Raw genomic sequence first — 19345 nt, 5'->3', positions numbered from 1 at the left:
TAAAAAGCCAGCAACCAGAATGCTGGAACAACTGGTGGCTATGAAGCCAACTGCAGCCGGCCAACTGGCCCTACTGGGGATGCAGCCAGCTGGCGAACCTCCTGTGGCCCCTTCCCCCATCCAGCCCCGCACCTGATTGGCCCAACCCACCCCAATCGGGGGCAGGGCCAGCTGGCCAACCTCCAAGGGCTCCCACCCCCCTGGCTGGCCTGGTCTCTGATCGGCCCCCCCACCCTAACTGGAGGTGGGACTGGCTGGCCAACCTCCTGTGTTCCCTCCCCCTCACTGTCTCGGCAAGATCAGCCCTGATCAGGATGGACTGGCCAGACCCAACCTGTGCACGAATCCGTGCACCGGGCCTCTAGTAGATTATAAAGAAAGGAAGAACCAGCGAAGGGGAAATTCCTCTGGTTAGCCATATACAGTGCAAGCCAAGATGACACAGGGATAGGTCCTTCAACCAGGAGGTATGTGCAGTAAACACTAAAATGGCAACCATTAAGGGGAGGAGTTTATCTTGGGAAAACCTGGGGGAAGGATTAGATATAATAAGGATATGGAACACAGGAAATTCCAAGAAAGAGATTTATTATGTGGGGAGGCGCGGGGGAACACATCCCTGAAGAATTAGGAAGGAAAATGGTTAGTGTGAAAGAAAGGTTTCCCCTTCCCTTAACCAAGGAAATAGAATCAAAGCTTAACAAAGGCCTGAGGAGTGTTCATTTGTTCACTGTCTCTCATTAGCAGCCATGTGGTCCTAGCTAAGCACAGGCCGAAGCGTGGGTCCAAGTGCTGCCTGTTGTGGCCCGGAGCCATTGGATCTTGGCTGCAAATGTGCAGATGGAGAAATGCGACAGAAAATTTCTGTATCTCTGGGTCTTGGCCTTCTTGGGCCTGACAGGCATGGGTGCAGGTCTGAGGCCCCAGAGGTTAGACTTGTTCTGCAGCAAGATGGAGCTGAGCCACCTGGCTGTGGATCAGACATCAGGCACCTGGAGGTGGGGGCAGTCCTGTTTTAGCTCCAATAAATCTTACAACTATGCCTCAAGTCCTCCTATGCCTGGGTCCCAAAAATTCATTTCTAGCAAACCTGTGGGGAAATCGTATTTCCACCAGCAACAATGATTTCCTGCATCATTAAAATAAGTTCAGCAATCTGTATTAAGGAGAAATCATGCAGATTTAATTTGTTTTGTTGTGCTCTCCCCATAGACAACAGCTTATATTTTTCTTATGCAAATGTGAGAAAAACGTGCAAGTAGTTCACAACCCCACTCCCACACTACCACTGTCAAAAAGAAAATTTTATTGGAACATATGAAGAAGTGGGATCTCTGGATGATCATTTATGGGAGGATTTTACTTGTATTGAAAGGAAACACTAATTCTTTAGAACAGGTGATGCAAACTTGCATGTATAGGATATGATACAGAGTAAGACTATGAGTCTTGAACAGTAAGTTGAGTTTCTACTGTAATGAATCTTAAACATCACAAAGAAACATTTGTACCTAAATTGCTACACAAATCTGAGCCACTAAAAGTTACTGAATTTTGCCTTATTCATGCAGATTAATGAAACATTACCTGGTTTGGATCAAAGAAGGAATAGAGTAAAAATAAGGTAGTCACCAAAGAGGTCATTAACATAGGTTTTCAAATTAAAAAAACAACAACATTTTTTAAGAGAGTTGCAACAGGAATGGAATTGAAAGTTTTCAACGGAAGACATGGATGAAGGAAGAAGAATCTAAAAAGATACTGAATATATTTTCTTTTTTAAAAAAAATATTTTTATTGTTTTCAGAGAGGGAGAGAGAGAGAAACATCAATGATGAGAGAGGACCACTGATAGGCTGCCTCTTGCACGGCCCCTACTGGGGATCGAGGCTGCAACCTGGACATGGCCCTTGACCAGAATCAAACCTGGGACCCTTCAGTCCGCAGGCTGACGCTCTATCCACTGAGCCAAACCAGCCAGGGCCTGAATATCTTTTGAATGCAAAAAGGAACAAATCAGATCTCATCTTTAGAACAGATACTTGATTAATCCCGCATTAAATCATACTTTGCTCAGATTACTAGTGTCATCAGTACTGAAATAACTCTCATCAGCCCAAATAGATTCTCGACTCCTGCCCTTGCTTCTCTGCCCCAAATCTGGGCTATGACACCTGCTGCCTTATCTTTTTTGATGCCTACTGTCTGTGAGTCCTTGTTCTGGTTTGGGTCTCAGTACTCCCTGCTCTGAAGCTGCCTGCTGGAAGGCACTGCCTGCTAGAATCCATCTGGACTGTCAGGTATATCCTGCACCACCCTGACTGAACACTGTATGCCAGAGAATATGTACTCTATGCTGGATTCCTCTCATCTCTTGCTCCCAATGTAGCTAGTGTGTTTGATATCCCCTTCCTGGATATTTATATACTGTCTTTCCATCAGAACTACCATGCTTTATATTTCTAACCTTCTTGGTTATTACTGAAACATAAGGAATAAAGTGACAGAGGAGTGTAGAAGCAAAAGGAGTTAAAAATGACTCTAAGATTCTATTTTTTTGTTACTGGATGAAATACATACTAGAAATTGGAGGTCAAAAGGAAGACCTGGTTTTACAGAGTTTTATAAAAAGAGGATTTTAAAATAAAATATAAGTAATATTAATATACTTTGGCTTGATTTTGTATAAATTTGTGTATTGTTCAGTAAATTGATTAAAGCAAGGTGCCTTTTTAGTCCCACTTTTTTTTCAATGTAATTATTCTGATTAAATTACTATTTATTGAATCAGAGGCCTGCATTGCATTTTAAATTTGAGTTTGGATACTCACACCTTTTCTACCTTCTACTATAGTAATAATGTGAACCCTGTAAAGCTACTGTCCCAATGATATCTCTCTTATATAATAGATATTCAAATATTAAATAAATTTTAAATAATTTATGATTTTCCAAAATAATCTAGTTCCTTTTAATATACAATAAATAATTGACCTACCAATCAGTGTTTCCTATTTGTATAGGTAGGTGATTATTTTAATGAATTGGTTTTAGGGAAATCGTGGTTCAAGATAGTTCAATTCACTGTGCTTTATTGAAATTCTATCATCATAATGCAGGAGCCTTAACTGATACATTTGAAGGCTTCCTGTGCAACAGTAATTTGATTTTTAGTGAAGTAGATGTAAATGACTGGAGCAATACATTAATCCTTAAAAGTTTTCATAAAAGTTTTCATAAAACATAAAAGTTTTCAAAAAAAGATATTAAAAAGTCCTTCTATTATAATGGGAAGTCTAAATTGAAAAAAGGCTCTAATCATTTCAATGAATCCGCACAGCTGACCACAATAAAATATCTTAAATCCTGACATTTTAGTCTGACAATATTTGCTAAGGTTATTCAAAGCCTAGATATAAAACAATGACTGGATTTTTTCTGCTATGACAGTGTTTCTGTCCTATTACAGCTTCCTGTATTCAGAGACCATGTTTAAGCAGCCTCAAATTCAGGTAACTCTATTTTCTTCTAAAGCATAATGCCTGACAGAATAATAAGTTTGCACAGAATTTTCTTAGACAATGTAAAATATACCAAAAATGATCATATTCATTATACCATACACTCTGTCAATTGCTATTTTTGCAACTTGTAGACAGGTTTGTGAAATTTTTATTTTACACTGTGATTCCAAATTGACTCTGCCTAAGTCCTCTATCTAACATATTTGTCTAAGGTGTAAGCAAACTAAAGAACCACTTACATGTCCTCTTAGTACAGATAATTGCTAAATAATTCAATGGGTAATTTTAAGAACAATTTAAAAACAATACCAGAAAAGGTAAGTTGCATGTTGACATACAGAATATATAATATATATTTGCAATATCTGGTTAAAGTCTAGAGCCAGAATTAAAATGGCTTAGAAGACTTGTGCCTCATTGCAATGAAAATCTTAGAATATTATTAAATAGAGCTTAACCTCTTAAAAATGTTTTTGCTTTAATTATTTTTATATCATCAATATTTAGCATCTTCTATTCAATAGCAACAATTATTTAAATTTGAAAGCTTTTTCATGATATATGATTTAATAATGGAGAGACAGTGCAGTGTCAGAGTGTAAATGAACATTAACTGCCGTGACTTCTCAGAGGGAGAATACTCTATCTGAAGTTCTGAGTAAATTCTCACAGAGAAGGGACATATTTGAAATGAATATGTAATCACACAGAAAGAGCTGTTTCTTTTGTTTTGGTTTTATTTTTTATTATAATTTTGTTTTTGTATAATCATAATGAGAATTAGAATGAGGTCTTGAAGGACAGGAGTAATTTTTCCTGTCAGAGGAAATGTGAAGATCTCTCTCCCTTACCCCCTGCCCTCCCCTAACTTTTCTGTTTTCATAAACGCAGAAAAGTTATTTAAGATCCAGAGTCTGAAGATATAAAGCTGTTGCGAGGTCTTTTGCTAAATTTGATTACAAACAATAAAATTTCACCTGTACACTAAAAATTATTCACATTACCTTTCTTTGAAGATAGTTTTTCCAATAAAAATGTATCCAACTGCCCTAGCTGGTTTGGCTCAGTGGATAGAGCATCGGCCTGTGGACTGAAGGGTCCTGAGGCAAACCAGCTAGGGCAGTTGGATACATTTTTATTGGAAAAACTATCTTCAGAGAAAGGTAATGTGACTAATTTTTAGTGTACAGGTGAAATTTTATTGTTTGTAATCAATAAAACTAAGTCTTATAGTAGATGCACTTAGTGCATCTACTATAAGATCCTAGTGCATCTACTATAAGACTTTTACCCATTTTTGACCCCAAACAATACAATTCCTCACCTAATGATCCAGAGTTTTTGGGGTACTGATAGAATTTGGTAATTCTACAGACCTATGGTACTCATCATATGGCTATATGATTCTTTAATAAAATATAATTTTCACTGTATCTTAAATATGTTTTATTTAGCAATAGAAAACTGGTAAGAAAAATTTTGAAATTGCTGGTCTAGTGTGATAGGAAAAATATGCATGCAAGTTTGTGTATGTCTGTGTGAGTTTATGTGAAAAACCGCTTTTGTAAATCATTCATTTTTACATTTTTAAATCTTCCCTCTCCATATTTTTCCATTCCCATTTTGCATGTTTAGTTTATAAATTTTCTTGCCTTTAAACATGCTTCTTACCTTTTTTCAACTTGTTTCTTCACAGTTAAATCTGGTGTAAGACAGAATAAGCAGGTTTGGTGATGGTTTTTCCTAGGGTTGTTTTACATAGGGACACTATAATTTTAAGCATTATTAGGTACTTAAGAAAATTGATTGCCAAGAAGGAATTTGCTGATTTAGCAACCTTAAATTGATGATTCCACAACTAATAACATATTTCATATTGGAACCCCAAATAATCTATGTAGCTCTAAATTCATATTATTATAATTAAAAATGGAATCCTATATAGTTCATTCACTATAATATGGCTACCTATATGGAATTGTTTTTTTTTCTTCAAATTTTCTACATTAATATTTAGAAGTGCCATAATTAAAAGGGTCCATAAGTGGTAATGTTGTATGGTCACCACATCACCACATGGGATAACTGAGTCCTACTAGAATCAATTGGTTTGCAAAATGTTAAAACATCTGTGCCCAGCCGGAGTGACTCAGTGATTGAGCATTGACCTATGAACCAGAAGGTCACAGTTAGATTCCCGTCAGGGCACATGCCCAAGTTGTGGACTTGATCCCCAGCAGGGGACATGTAGGAGACAGCCGATCAACGATTCTCTTTCATCATTGATGCTTCTATCTCCCTCTCCCTTCCTCTCTGAAATAAATAAAAATATATTTTAAAAACAAACAAACAAAAAAAAGGTGTTGCTCAGTGGTTGAAGCCTTGTGGGTTTGATCCCCGGCCCAGTCAGGGCACGCACATGCGGGAAGCAACCAATTGATATGTGTCTCTCACATCAATGTTTCTCTCTACCCTCTTTTCTTCCTTTCCACTCTCTCTAAAAAGCAATAGAAATTTGACTGTCTGATCAATGCTTCTCAGAGGGAAGGTAGGGGAGGGCAGGGGGTAAGGGAGAGAGATCAACCAAAGGACTTGTATGCATGCATATAAGCACAACCAATGGACACAGACAATAGGGGGGTGAGGGCATGAGCAGGGCGGGGGGGGGCAATAAGGAGATAAGGACACAGATGTAATACCTTCATCAATAAAGAAAAAGCAATAGAAAACATCCTCAGGTGAGGATTTAAAAAAACGTTAAAAAACTTTTTTATGCCATAACCTGGATTAGAACTCAGGTATCCCCCTCATGAAACTCATGTTTTCTCACTACATCAGTAAATGCAATTATGGCCACTCAACCACTTTATAACACATCAAATACCCAATGTACCAAAACAAGATTTTGAATAATTATTTAATGTGATTTATAAATTATGAAATGATGTATAAAACTATAAGATAATAAATCAGTGTGTTTTAAGCAGCTGAATTTGTCATAATTTATATAGCTTCAATAGAAAATCAAAGCACTCCAATCATCAAATGCCATTCAATTTAAAGAGAATTACACATATGTCTGATTCACTTGTGCATTCATTTAAAAATCATATTATATTTATGGTTGCAGAGTAAATTCCAAAAATTAGGTTGACATTTTGTGTTATTTATCCATCATTTATAGTTTCTTCAAAAAACAAAAACCCAAACACCCTAATTTACTCAGATATATACCTCTTCCTCATGCAGATATGTGACAGGATAGAACTCTTAGCCACCAACTCCAGGGATAGTTATTATTGGTGTAAAAGTAATTTAATTTCACTTCTAGTTTCTATATTAGAAATATGCAAGTTATTCAGTTGGGCTTATCTAAAATCTTCCTTCAAGTCCACAGAAAGTTTTCCCTTTTCCTGTCCTCAACATTATCATGTTTTCATATGATGTCTAGAAATGCTAATATTCTAAGGATAAATTGAAGGACAATAATAGATGATAAAACATAAAAAATACCTGAATTTAATAATGATGGTAAGGAAACAACCAACCTTGTATGTTGCTTCAGTTTTGACTTCTTAAATCGTTAATCAGTTTTGTTACTGTTTAAGCCATGTTGGATTCACATTCCTATTACTTGTAGTCTAAATATCTAACTAATAATATGTCTAAAAATTATTTGTGCTATGGCCCTGGATTCAGCAATTACTAGATGTACTACTTTATTTGAAAAAAAATTAACATTTTTTATGGCTCATTTTGCACAAGGAATTATTTTGACAACTAACTGGTATAATATAATATACTAGTATACTAGAGGCCCTGTGCACAAAATTCATGCACTGGGTAGAGGGGTTCTTCAGCCCGACATGCAACCTCTTACAATCTGGGACCCCCTGGATTGGGCCTAAACCGGCAGTCAGACATCCCACTCGCAATCTGGGACTGCTGGTTCCTAACCACTCGCCTGCCTGCCTGCCTGATTGCCCCTAACTGCTTCTGCTTGCCAGCCTGATCACCTCCTAACCACTCCCCTGCTGGCCTGATCAATGCCTAACTGCCCTCCCCTGCTGGCCCGGTTGCCCCCAACTGCCCTCCCCTGCCAGTCTGGTCACCCCTCGTTGCCCTCCCCTGCAGGCCTGGTCACCCCCAAATGTTCTCCCCTGCAGGTCAGGTCACCCCTAACTGCCATCCCCTGCCAACCTAGTCACCCCTAACTTCCCTCCCCTTCAGGCCTGGTTGCCCCTAACTAACCTCCCCTGCCAGCCATCTTGTGGCGGCCATCTTTGACCATATGGGGGTGGCCATCTCGTGCGAGGGCATGAGGGTCAATTTGCATATTACCTCTTTATTATATAGGATGAAGACACCCTTCTATGACCCACCCAAAGTAAGTCCTCTTTCAAGATAACCAGTTTTATGAATTACTCATTAGGTTTTAAACATTTGTTTTCCTATAACTATGTATCTATGTTGTTAAATTATCACATTCAATATCTTTCTCAAGGAATTTTAATAAATTGCCATCTGTTAATCTGTTGATTTTTATTTTAATGGCAAAACTTAAAAAAAACTCTTTACTTATTAGTGTTATTTGAATATTTACATTACATATGCACTTTATATTCAGGTTCACTTATTTGAATCTTAATCATTTTGAGAAACTTTCTCAATTTTTTTACCTTTAAAATGGCTATCAAAACCCTAAACTTTTCTATTTCTCTAATTGACCATATAACGATTTTCTCTATTTTTTATTTAGTCTATTAAAAAATGTCCTTCTGTATTTATATACCAGCTAAGAAACATTTTTTCTTCAGTTTTGTTCTTTCATAGAAATGCCTTCCAGTTTATATGATTCTTAGTAATTGATCTTTATAATCTGAACTAGTGGCCCGGTACACAAAATTCATGCACATTAAAAGGGAATTAATTAGAGGAAATATTTTAATATTGCTATTTGCTCTTTCTCTATAATAGAAGTGTCAGAGATGAAAGAAAATTAGTAAAATGTATATGAAAATCTCCCTCCTGTCAGAGTCTGGGGTATGCCGTGGGACCTAGAGTCAAATCCCTGCCCACCACCTGCACTCGCTTTGAAAATGCAGGAGAACCAGATATGGCCATCCCCACCCACACTGGGTGAGACCCAGACCCGGCCGGCCCCACCCCCATTGAGTGAGACCCAGACCCGGCCGGCCCCACCCTCGTCAAGCCCCACTGGGCAGGGGGTGCAGCCTTATGTCCCCCAGCCTGGCGTCGGGCTTGGGGCACAGCCTGAGGTCTCCCAGCCCAGTAGCAGGGCAGGGGGCACAGCATGAGGTCCTCTGTCAAGTTCCGTGTAGCGGGAGGCGCAGCCTGAGGTCCCTCACCCCGACCAGGCGCCATGCAGCCTCAGGTCCCTGCTGTTCGGTCGTGATGTTATGGCATCCCAGCTAATTTGCATATTCCTCTATTATATAGATAGACACTCCCAAGTTTCCAGATGCAAAGTAACTTGTAAGGTTTGTGTAACTTGGTGAAGAAGGTGTTTCTCAGATGTTCTCACAAAAATACAGGCATTTAAATATTTTATGTTGGAGCATAAAAGGGCACCTCTTTTATTCATGTCCTGTCTGCCTTCATCCTTCTCTCATGTGTGAGTGTACTGCTCACCTAAGGCTCAGGATTACTGTATTTCAGCTTTACTTGTTGCCAAAAGAATGAAAATATACTTTTACTCTCATGTGTGTGTGTATCTGTGCATGTGTGTGTGTGTGTGTGTGTGTGTGTGTGTTTCCATTTCCCTATGACCCACTAAAGGAGTAATATGTAATGTGTTTTAACAGTTAGTGAAAAAAAAACAAAAACCTACATGTACATACATAAAGACATGCCTGCTATACACAAATTATTAGGAAGAATAAGACTATCTGGGACTATATGTGGCAAATAATGCTAATTTTTTTAAATGTAGAGGAAATAAAATAATACAGTCTCAAATAGATATACTCAGTTAAATGTATTTATTTATTATTTTTACATGAAGTACATTTTTATTTTTTGAACTTATTTGGGAAACATAGGTTAATAAATTGACATAGGTTTAAGGTATAACTTTATCTGTATATTGTATTGTGTGGTCACTACCCAAAGTCAAGTCTCCTCCCATCACCATTTATCCCTACTTTACCCTCTTCTACACCCCCCTTTTCCCCTCTAATAATCACCATATTCTTGTCTGTGTCAATGTGGTTTTTCTTTTCTTTTCTCATTTCCTTCCCTTCCCTTCCCTTCCCTTCCCTTCCCTTCCCTTCCCTTCCCTTCCCTTCCCTTCCCTTCCCTTCCCTTCCCTTCCCTCCCCTCCCCTCCCCTCCCCCCGACCCTTCCCTCCCCTCCCCTCCCCTTCCCTCCCCCTTCCCCTCCCCTCCCCTCCCCTCCCCTCTGCCCTTCCTTCCCCTCCCCTCCCCTCCCCTCCCCTCCCCTCCCCTCCCCTCTCCCCTCCCCTCTCTCCTCCCCTCCCCTCTCCCCTCCGCTCCTCTCCTCTCCTCTCCTCTCCTCTCCTCTCCTTTCCTTTCCTCTTCTTTCCTCTCCTTTTTTTGCTTAATCCTTTTACCTTTTTAACCCAGTCCTCCAAAACCTCTCCCCTCTAACAGCTGCCAATCTGTTCTCAGTATCTATGAGTCAGTTTATATTTTATTTGTTAGTTTATTTTGTTCATTAGATTACACATATAAGTGAGATCATATGGTATTTGTCTTTCTCTGACTGGCTTATTTCACATAGCATAATACTCTCCATGTACATCCATGCTGTTGCAAAGGTAAGATATCCTTCTTTTTAATGGCCAAGTAGTATTCCACTGTGTAAATGTACCACAGCTTTTTTAAAAATTGGTTTTTATTGATTTTAGAGAAAGGAAGAGGAAGAGAAAGAGAAACATTGATGGGTTACCTCCTGTAAGCCCCCTACTGAAGATCAAGTCCACCACATGGCCATGTGCCCTGACTGGGAATCAAATGTTGACCACTCAGTGCATGGGACTACACTCAGTTAACTGAGCCACACTGGCCAGGGCTACCACAGCTCTTTTATCCACTCATCTATTGATGGGCACCTGGGCTGATTCCAAATTTTGGCAATTGTAAATAATCCTGCAATGAACATAGGGGTCCATGTACTCTTTTGAATCAGTGTTTCAGGCTTCTTCAGATATATTCTCAGATGGGAAATACCTGGGTCATAGGCAGTTCCATTTTCAATTATTTAAGGAAACTCCACACTCCTTTCCACAGTGACTATACCAATCTTCATTTCCACCAAGTGTGCACAAGAGTTCCCTTTTCTATACATTCCTGTCAACATTTGTTGTTTGTTGATTTATTGATGAGATTCTGCTGTTGTATGATGACCTCATTGTGTTTTTGTAAAACTTTATTTTATTGTTTACACTATGAAAGATGTTCTCATTTTTGCCTCCATTTGCTCACCTCCACCACGCCATCACCCTCTTCTCCCATTGTGTTTTTATAATTTGCATTTCTGTGATGATTAGTGATGTTGAGAATCTTTTCATATATCTATTGGCTCTCTGTATGTCCTCTATGGAGAAGTGTCTGTTTAAGTCCTTTGCCCATTTTTAAATTGGATTTTTTTGGTGTTGAGTTGTATAAATTCTTTATCAATTTTGGATATTTACCCTGTATCAGATGTGTCATTGGCAAATATGTTCTCCCATTTAGTAGGTTGTCTTTTCATCATATTTATGGTTTCTATTGCTCTGCAAAAACTTTTTAATTTGATACAGTCTCATTTTCTTTTTTTCTTTTTTTTCTTTTTTTTTTCTTTTTGCTTGCTCCAGGAAATATAACAGAAAAAAAATATTGCTATGAGAAATGTCCAAGATATTACTGTCTGTGTGCTCTTCTAAGATTTTTATGGCTTCAAGTCTTGCATTTAAGCCATTAGTCTATTTTAAGTTTATTCTTGTGTATAATGTAATAAGGTGATCTAGCTTCATTTTTTTTGCATGCATATGTGTTTTTTCAACACCATTTATTGACTAGACACTCCTTACCTCATTGTATGTTCTTGCCTCCTCTGTCAAATACTAATTGACTATAAAAGTGTGGGTTTATTTCTGGCTCTCTATTTTGTTTCACTAATATGTATATCTGTTTTCATGCCAGTACTACACTGAGTTTATTATTATGACCTTCTAGTATAGTTTCATAACAGGTTGAATAATTTTTCCAATTTTGTTTTCTTCTTCCTCAAGATTTCTTTGGCTATTGGGGTTCTTTTCTGTTCCATGTAAATATTTAGATTATTTGTTCTAGTTCTGTGAAATATGCCTTTGGCATCTTTATAGGAATTGCATTGAATTTAGATTGCTCTGGATAGTTTAAATATTTTAATGATATTAATTCTTCCTATCAATGAACATGGTATATATTTCCATTTATTTCTATTTTGTTTAATTTCTTTTTAGTGCCGTATAATTTTTCAAGCACTGATCTTTTATAATGCTGGTTAAGTTTAATTCTCGGTATTTTATATGAGATTGCTTTCTTAGTTTCCCTTACTTATTGTTGTTAGTTGATGTATGAAAAAAACAACTGATTTATGGGTATTTATTTTGTATCCTGCTATTTTATCAGTTCATTTATCTGTTCCAGTAGTTTTTTGGTGGAATCTTTAGGGTTCTCTATATATAGTATTATGTCATCTGCATATAGTAACAGTTTTAGGTTTTCCTTTTCAACTTGGATGCCTTTTATTTCTTCTTTTTGACTGATTGCTATAGCTAAGATTTCCAGTACCATGTTGAATAACAGTGATGAAAACAGACATCCCTTCCTTGTTCCCAATCTTAAGGGGAAACACTTATAGTTTTTGACTATTGAGTATGATGTGGACTGTGGGTTTATCATATATGGCCTTTATTATGTTAAGGTATGTTTCTCCTATTCCCAGTTTGCTGAGGGTTTTTATCATAAGTAAGTGCTGAATTTTAATAAATGTGTTTTTTTCTACATCTATGGATATGTTCATGTGAATTTTATCCTTCATTTTGTTTATGTGGTGTATCACACTTATTGATTTGCAGATATTTTACCAACCTTGCATCCTTGGAATAAATCCCACTTGAATATGGTGTATGATCTTTTTAATATATTGTTGGATATGGTTTGTTAATATTTTGTTGAGGATTTTAGCTTTTTTTTTTTTTCATCAGGGATATTGGCCTATAATTTTCTTTCTTTGAGTGTCTTTATATGCTTTCTGAATTATGATAATGCTGACCTCATAAAATGAGCTTGGGAGACTTACATCCTATTGACTTTTTTTTTTTTAATAGTCTTAGAAGGATAGCTGTTAGTTATTTGAATGTTTGGTAAAATTCCCCTGTGAAACCATTTGTCCAAGACTTTTGTTTATAGGGAGTTTTTAAATTACTGCTTCAATTTCATTAGTTGTAATCAGTTAATTCAGAGTTTCTGATTCTTCCTGATTCAGTTTCTATGATTTTATCTATTTCTTTAAGATTGTCTAACTTGTTGCAATATAGTTGTTTGTAATATTTTCTTACAATATTTTTGTTGTTGTCAGTTGTTACTCCTCTTCTTTCATTTCCAGTTTTATTTTCTGAGCATCTATCATATGCTCAAATGATAGCCTTGTTGGGTAAAGTAGTCTCAGTTATAGGCCTTTGCTTACCATCACTTTGAGTATTTCATGGCAATCCCTTCTGGCCTAAAATCCCTTCTCTTTTTTCTTAATGAGTCTGTCAATCTTGTTTATGTTTTTAAAGAACTAGTTATTGGTTTCGTTGATCTTTTGTATTGTTTGTTAGACCCTATTTTGTTTATTTCCACTCTGATCATTATTTTCTTCCTTTTACTACTTTGGGCTTTGTTTGTTGTTCAAGTCCCTTTAAGTATAAAGTTAGGTGGGTGGTTTATTTGAGATTTTTTTCCTTGTTTCTTGAAGTAGGCCTGTAATGCTTAGAATTTCACTCTTAGGAATGCTTTTTCTATGTCCCATAGGTCATGGGTTGTTGTATTCTCATTTTCATTTGTTTCACAGTGTCTTCTTATTTATCATTTTTAACCCATTAATTGTTTAGTAACATATTACTTAGCTTCCAGGTTTTTGTGTATTATAAATTTTCTTTTTGTGATTGACTTCTAGTTCATACCATTATGGTCAGAGAGTATTTTTGATATGATTTCAATCTTTCTAAATTTATTGAGACCTGTTTTGTGTTCTAACATGTGATCTACCCTAGAAAATGTTCTGTGTGCACTTGAAAATAATGTATATTCTGCTACTGTGGGGTGAAATACTCTGAAGAGATCAATTAAATCTGATTTAATGTGTCTTTTAAGACCACTCTTTTATTGTTGATTTTCTGTCTGGAAGATCTAACCATTGATTTTTAAAGGGTGTTAAAATCCCTACTATGATGGTTTACTGATAATCTCTGTTTGTTTCTATCAAGATTTTCTTTATATATTTAGATGCTCCTATGTTATATGTATAATGTTTACAAGGGTTATATATCCTCTTGTTGGATTGATTCCTTTATCATTATGTAGTGTCTTTCTTTTTCTTTTATTATAGCCTTTGTTTTAAAGTCTGTTTTTCAGATATAAGTATTGCTACCTCAGCTGTTTTTTGTTTATTTGTTTTTTCATGAAATATTATTCTCTCTTTATTTTTAATCTGTGTGCACGTTTCATTCTGAAGTGGGTCTCTTGTAGACAGCATATATATGGGTCTTGTTTTCTTATACATTCAGCTAACCTATAACTTTTTACTGAAGCATTTAAGAAGTTGATATTTAAAGTGATTATTTATAGGTATGTATTTATTGCTATTTTATTCTTTTCACTAGGTCCCTCTTTTTTTCTTCTTTTTTCTCCCTCTTCTTTAATAAGACCCTTTAACATTTGCTGTAATACTGTTTTGCTGGTAATTAAAGTGTTTAGGATTTTCTTGTCTAGGAAGCTCTTTATTTCTCCTTTAATCCTATAAATAAAACCCTAATATGCAAATCGACGAAACTGCAGAACGACCAGTCGCTATGACGTGCACTGACCACCAGGGGGCATATGCTCAAAGCAGGAGCTGCCCCCTGGTGGTCAGTGCGCCCCCACAGAGGGAGCACTGTTCAGCCAGAAGCTGTGCTCACAGCTGGCACGTGCTGTGTTGGTAGCGGGAGCCTCTCCCACCTCCGTGGCAGCACTAAGGACCTCTTGGGGGATGTCCGCTGAAGGGTCCTGGACTGCGAGAGGGTGGAGGCCAGGCTGAGGGACCCGCCCTAGTACACGAATGTTGTGTTCCAGGCCTTTAGTTTTAAATGATAGCCTTGTTGGGTAAAGTAGTCTCAGTTATAGGCCTTTGCTTACCATCACTTTGAGTATTTCATGGCAATCCCTTCTGGCCTAAAATATTTCTGTTGAGACATTAACTCACAGTCATAGGAAAGTTCCCTTGGAGATAAGTTACTGTCTTTCTCTTGCTGCTTTTTTTATTCATTCTTTGTCTTTAACCTATAATATGTCCTGGTGTGGGCCTCTTTGGGTTAATCTTGTTTGGGGCTGTCTGTAGTTTCTAGACTTGTATGCCTTTTTCCTTCACCAGGTTCAGAAAATTTTCAGCCATTATTTCTGCACATAAGTTTTTTTATCCCTTGCTTTTTCTCTTCCCCTTCTGGTATCCCTATGATGTAGATATTGTCATGATCATGTTGTCCCAAAGGTCCCTTAAACTATTCTCATGAAAATAACATTTTCTAGCTCAAAACTAATTAGTTACTGATAACTATCAAAATTAAGGCAAGGTTGCTATTTTAATAGAAATAAATATAATGATTATATTTATGTTATCACTGTTAATTGTATTGTTTGTTTTAAATAGACAAAAGCATATATCACTAATAATAACTGGAGGAATGTGCCAAGTGCCTGTTGAGTCAGACAAAACTTCCTTGAGTGAAAATATTTGAGCTGAGACTTCAAGGACAAATAGGAGACAACTGGAAAGGAAGACATTTCAGGTTTATGAAAGTACATGACATTTAGAAAATTATGAGCAAATCAGTGTGACTGGTGTATAGATCTCTTAGGAGAGACAGGCTGGAATTAAATTATAAAGGCACCCCGAATGCCATACTAAATTCAGAGCTTCAAATTTTGCTGAGTTTTGTTTTATTTTATTTTATTTTTAAATAAACATAGACTGCTAATTTATGAGGATTTATGTTTTAGAGCACTAACTTTGGCAGCCTTAAGAAGCATAAAAAATGGAAGTTGAAGTGTTGTTATAGGGATAAGTCAAATACTCCATGAATGCTCAAGGAAATATAGAAGGACACTAAAAAACAGTTTTAAAAAAGTTCATATGACTTAGAATATAAAAAATATTAATACACCCACATACATATTACTAAGAAAAAAGGGTCATGAAAAATTCTAAATCTTAGTATATTTTAATGATCGGATATTTTTTGTGTTTCCCCTTCTTTTTTTTTTAATTTTTAATCTATAATGCAATTATGACCCAAAGAATACATTTCACAGCCACCTGATAACTGATATTAACATTTTTTAAAATATTGGCAAAATGATTTGAGTTCAGAATTTAAATATGGTGGTAGAAAGGAAAAAATTCTAAGTAATTAACATTTATTCAGTACTCAGTTTCCAAGCTCATTTCAAAATTATCTTATTCAACCTTACAAAATCTCTAGGAGATAGTTTAAACTTGTATCCAATTATACAAATAAAAATAAAGACAGAGAAATAAGTATTTTTTTAGAAATTATAAGATGAAATGTTATAGCAGAAATTCAAGGTTGCCTCAATATGTGTTTTATAGTTATACTGTACTGCTGCTAAAACATAATTAAAATAGATATGAGAGGTAAGTGAGAAAACATAATAATCAGATAAAGATGAATTATCTGAAAATAGCATTTATAAAATTAATATTTTGTGGATATATTAATATGATATTGAATATAATTAAAGCCAATAATAAATGGACAGTTATAAAGTCCAATGAACAATTTGTATAAATCTAAAAATATGTTAAATCTGAATTTCTCCTAAATAAAGTAGTTAAGAACAGAGATAAGTATTTTTTTGGAATATTAAATATAATACTTATTTAATAAAATCATGCATAAGACACTCATACACATATATATACATTTTAAAGAAGCACAAACATTGAAAAGGTGAAGGGATGAAATATCTCAGTAAATAAATTTAAGATCAGTAGTGTCTAGTAAACTATTCTCAAAGATTTTTAAATTAATTCATCATAAATTATTTTAACCCTCAATAATCAATTCTAAGAGGAAATAAAAATTGGTAATATTTAAAAAATTATATGTGTTATTACACAAAATAGTTACAATGTATTTTCTGAAAAGAGGATTTTCAATACCATTTTATTTCTTTTATCACTGAAACTAGAGGCCCGATGCACAAATTTGTGCACCAGTGGGGTCCCTCAGCCTGGCCTGTGGGATCAGGCCAAAACAGGCTCTCTGACATCCCCTGAAGGCTCCCAGATTGCGAGAGGGTGCAGGCCAAGCTGAGGGACCCACTGGTGCATAATCAGGGCTGGGAATGGACACCGGAGATTGGCCAGCCAGGGAGGGACCATAGGAGGGCTCCAGGGCATGTCTGGCCCGTTTACCTCAGTCCCAATTGGCTGGACCCCAGCAGCAAGCTAACCTACCAGTGGGAGGGTCTGCCCCTTGGTAGTCAGTGCACATCATGGCGAGCAGTTGAGTGGCCTTAGCATATCATTAGCATATTACATTTTGATTGGTTGAATGGCCAACCAGATGACTGGACACTTAGCATATTAGGTTTTTATTATATAGGATGAGTTTATTTCCAGAGTCTCATCCCCCTTGTCACCACAAAAAAATAAAATATAGTTGCTTTAAAGGAGTACTATTAAGACATTAACTTTAGTATAACAAGCTATAATATTTCCTTAGGTTCCTTGTTAGTTTATTAAATTACATTGGTAATTTAGATCCAGAACTCATAGTGAATCCTTATTAACTATATAACAACCAATCATAATGAAAACATGAAAGAATGTCACTTATAATTGTGAATAATAATACTAGTACCTCACCATGTTATCTTACACTCAACTCATGCCAGTTTTTTTTTAACATATTTTATACTGGTAAAGTAAAAATGGTAACACCTTTCAAGGTCTTATTTAAAAGTCATCTTCCATAAACCATTCCCTAAGTAATTTCAGCCCTTTGCCTTTTCCTGCAAATTGCTATATGTTTTTACTTATAAAATTAAAGTGAACCATATGTTCTTTTTGTGTGCCTTGTAATACTTAATACAAATATGATCATTTATCATTGAATAGCTACTGTTTGGACTTTTTTTAACTACTAACTTATCATGGAATTCCACGTAGCATTTGTCCACTAGAAAAAAAAATTGGCAGCGTTTTTTAGCATCATTGTGTCCAGATGTTCATGTGCCTATCACACTCAATTGAAAATGGACAGAATCATGATAAAATGAATATAAATACAAATACAATATATATGTAAGCCAAATATAATAATCCATCTCCCATATAGGGCACCCTCTTTCTATTAAACTATTAAGAAAACTAATATAACACTTAGAACATTGTATGGAGCAAAGGAGGGAAGTTTGTGTCTTTGAAAAGTATTTATTCTGAACTAATGCAGTCTCTGCCCTATAATAAGGATTCTCTGTAGTGGCAGGCCAAAGGCATCAACCAGAATTAACAATGCTTTTCCTTGCCCGAGGATCAGACTAACAACACTCCTCTCCCATCTTACATTATGTTTCTTTAGCAATGTTCCTTCAGGTTACAAGCAGCCATTGCTTTCCTGTCTTCCTGCTCAGGAAATATTCTGTATCTGAAGTTGTTTTACAAACATAATGTCATCTAACACATTTCAATTTTATAATTTGATTGTGTTTATCTGTTATCTCTTCATTTTTGGGTGGAAGGGTCTGGTATTTGTGGATAGATCTTTAATATGCTTCTCTCTAAAAGTAAGTGTGAGTTATAAATGTGATGATTATTTTTCTTTCCTCTACTTGGGTGTGGATCCTCTTAAATTTATCTTTGGCTATGACTATATATTTTGGTTTTAGGTATGTATAGTCCTGAACATTTAGTATAAACATATTTGCAAATACAACTATGAAACTGCTTTTAGAGTCCAACATAAATGTCTTGGGTTTTCTGTTCTTACTGATAATTTATCTGTTTCTTCCCAAAAATAATATGTAATCAAGAAATAACCATATACTAGTATTTGGCTTCACATGAAAAGTTACAAAAAAACATTAGCTAGAAAAAAATAAAGTATGTTTATGTTAAAAAACATCCACATGAGACAACCTCTGTAAGAAATAGGTAGAAGTAATTCATGTAAAGGTTCAGATAAGATTTTTGTAGACAGTTCATTGCAACTACAGTTGACTTTAATGCCAGTGAGCCCCAGATCCTTAAATGTACGGAATTGCTTCTGACAATAAAGGTCTTCAAGACTGCCAACATCTTCAGCCACATGCAAGCTTAGTTTCAAGGGAAACGAAAGTGTCCTTTCCGACACTGCTTTTATTAATCTCTATGGGTTTTAAAGAAGGAGTTCACTTTCTATATGAATTCAACACTTTCAGGTTACTAAAAAGGAAATCGCAAGATGATCAACTGAAATGCTCAGAGCCCTTGTCTTGCCTACTGGGTTAGCCCAAGGAAGGTTCAGAAAATTATGTAATTGACTGTGTATAGCTCAAAGGTTTCCT

Source organism: Eptesicus fuscus, chromosome 8 (genome assembly GCF_027574615.1).
Source record: "Eptesicus fuscus isolate TK198812 chromosome 8, DD_ASM_mEF_20220401, whole genome shotgun sequence".
NCBI lineage: Eukaryota > Metazoa > Chordata > Mammalia > Chiroptera > Vespertilionidae > Eptesicus > Eptesicus fuscus.
Note: the sequence above shows the minus strand (reverse complement) of the source record.